Genomic DNA, 3,092 nt, shown 5'->3' with positions numbered 1-3,092 from the left:
CAACAGTATTACTCATTTAAAAAATCAAAAAGTGGGACCAGAAGGTGGCATAGTGGTTAAGGCACGAGACTCCCATGTAGTTAACCACAGCTCGAGTCCCAGGTCTGGTTGCTTGAAACTCATGCTGGGCACGTGTGCTCCCAGAATCCCAAGAGGAGAATGAAAAAAAGTGATCGTGGCATGGCCATCTCATTTGGGGTGTAATTTCTTGCTTTCTGTCTCTCTGTGTCTATCTCTGTCTATCCAGCAAGCACATGTACCCTATAGCAAAAATCTCCCCCCCAAAAAAAACAAAAAACAAACTCATGGGTAATGAAAGTAAAAATTGGGACCAGCAGTTAGCGTAATGGCTATGTCGCTGGACTCCCATGGAGTCGACTGTGGTTCGTGTCTCAGACCCGGTGGCTTAAATCTCACGCCAGGCACGTGTGCATGCGTGCCCAGGATCCCAAGAGGAGAATGGAGGAGAAGGGATTGCGGCGTGGCCATCTCTCCTGGAGGGTGATTTCTCGCTTTCTGTCTCTATGTCTCTCTCTGTCTGTCTGGCAAGCGCATGCGCCCTATAGCAAAAATACCTCTCAAAAAAAAAAAGTAAAAATTTATTTTGGTACAAAACACTTTTTATCTTATTTTTCCATAATACACATTTTCTATAAACTTCTTGAAGACCTCTTTGTAAGCATAAATGTGTATGTATGTAAGTGTGCATGAGTATAAAAAAACCCCAAATAAGTAAAAAAGTGTTTCGACAAAGTTAGCTGACATTTCAGGAGAAAAACTCCTGGGAAAGTTCTAGCAGAGTGTTTGCCCTTGTACTGCAAATAAAGTCAGAATGGTTTAGTCTGGTTCCCTCACCTCTTACCATGTTTGAATGCCACAAGGTAAACCACCTATGTTATTGTTCTGCTCATGCGCTCTTGTTATGTCATGATGACTTTGCTGTTTTATACCACTGAATGTAATGTGCATGAGCAACAGTTTGGTTTTGGCAATGAGCCACTATTATCTACTGCCCCTTTTAGGAAAAGGGAGCATCTGCTTAGCTAGTGCTGCCCTGCTAGCTAGTCCTACTCAACCTGACCTTGGTTCAGGCTGGCGACCTCTGATGGCCTTGGCTTGGCTCAGCTCCGCTCAGCACACTGTGAGCTCCAAGAAGAAGAAAGTACTATGGTACTGTTCTTCACGCAAGTCACACACTCCAGAGGGAGGGAGCACTTGCAAGCACTGCCATGGGCTTTGTGAGCCTACTAAAAGTTCTATAAGCTCCCATTAAATTCAGCCAATAAACAACATGACATCAGTGCCTCACGCCTTTTCCAACTCCTTGCATCTCTGTTCAACCCACCCTTGGGAAGAGGAAAGAACCTCATAAAAGAGTCCTCCACTACAATGCTCCTCTCATGAGATATGGTAAATTTTGCAAGAATTTTCATGAGAAATCATTAGACATCCACCTTATAGTCCTGATTTGACTTCCTCTGGCTCCTTTTTGTTCCTAAATCTTTATTTTTTTTCTTTTTGGAGAGGTTTTTACTATAGGGCGTGTGAACTCACCAGAAAGACAGAGAGAGACAGAGAGACAGAAAGCGAGAAATCACTCCCCCAGGGAAGATGGGCATGCCACAATCCCTTCTCCTCCATTCTCCTCTCGGGATCTTGGGCATGCATACACACATGCCCAGTGTGAGTTTAAGCCACCAGGTCTGGGACTTGAACTGCAGCCCACTGCATGGGAGTCCAGCAATGTAGCCATTATGCCATCTGCTGGTCCTGGATGAAACACTTTTTTTAAAAAAGAATGTGACCTGTAATATGTATTTTTAAAGAATATTTATTTTATTTATTATTATCATCATTATTATTTTAATTTGTTATAGTCACAAGAGAAAGTAAGAAAGAAGTCACCAGGCTCAGGACTTGAACTGTGGTTGGCCATGTGGGAGTCCAGTGCCTTAATTACCACACCACCTGTTGGACCCTTGGCCAGTAATATTTTTAGTATTATCTTTCCTTCACCACTTCTCTATTTAGAATCCCAAGTTCTTCTTAAAATAAGGTTTTTCACATCTAAATAATATTTTTTCTATGCCTTATCCAAAAGCTTTTTTTTTTTTTTCTTTTAACCTCCTGGATGATTTTGCTTCTCCTACCCTAAATAGGTAGGTGTTAAGTAAGTATTCCCAAAAGTGCTTGCCCATCTTTTCTGAATACTTTCTCTTTGAATATTCTGGAAATTAGGGATCATATTTTTCATTTGCTTTATTACCTGGTAAACAGATACATTTCAGAGATCTTTCTAAATATTTTCTGATCAAAACAAGCAAAACTCATCTTCTGCATGAAAATCCAGTTTTAACAAATCAAACAGGTACAACATGCAAAATCTCAGGAGGAGGTCTTTATTGTATTTTTATTCTGCAGTGTGTGAAAACAAGTCTCTTTCATTCCAAATTTGAAATTTAATGTTCCTTATTTGATGTTTTTTTTTTTTTTTTTTAATTCTGAGTATCAGAGAACTCCACTGCCTGAATAAATTTTCAATCTCTTCTTGGCTTTTGTAATTGAAGAAGGGAATTTCACTGAAGAGTCTTGCTCATTATGATTCAGCCAAGGCCATCCATACAAATAAGAAATATTGATACATCCCTTCCCAGCACATTTTAATGAACTGCAGGTAATTAGTACCTGATTTTCGATCACTCATGGTCATAATATAGAAGTATAATCCAAGTGAGTATTGGGCAGAACTTTTAGTTTGGTTATGATTCTTAGGTGCTGTTTTATTTTGAGAGATTTTTTCCTATGGGGTGCATCTGCTTGCTGGAGAGACAGAGAGAGAAACAGAAAGTTAAAAATCACTCTCCCCCCTCCAGGGGTAATCACCACATGGCAAACCTTTCTCTTCTATTCTCATCTTGGGATCTTGGGCATGCACACACACACATGTGCCTGGTGTAAGTTTTAAGCTACTGGATCTGGGACTCGAACTGTAGTCAATTATGTGGGAGTCCAGCAAAGTAACCATTACGCTATCTGCTGATTCCCTTGACAATCAATCTTTTTTTTTTTTTTTTTTGGTTTTTTCTTCAATA

Source organism: Tupaia chinensis, unplaced genomic scaffold (assembly GCF_000334495.1).
Source record: "Tupaia chinensis unplaced genomic scaffold, TupChi_1.0 Scaffold140285_1, whole genome shotgun sequence".
Taxonomy (NCBI): Eukaryota; Metazoa; Chordata; class Mammalia; order Scandentia; family Tupaiidae; genus Tupaia; species Tupaia belangeri.
The sequence above is the reverse complement of the archived record's forward strand: the minus strand, read 5'-3'. Positions refer to the sequence as shown.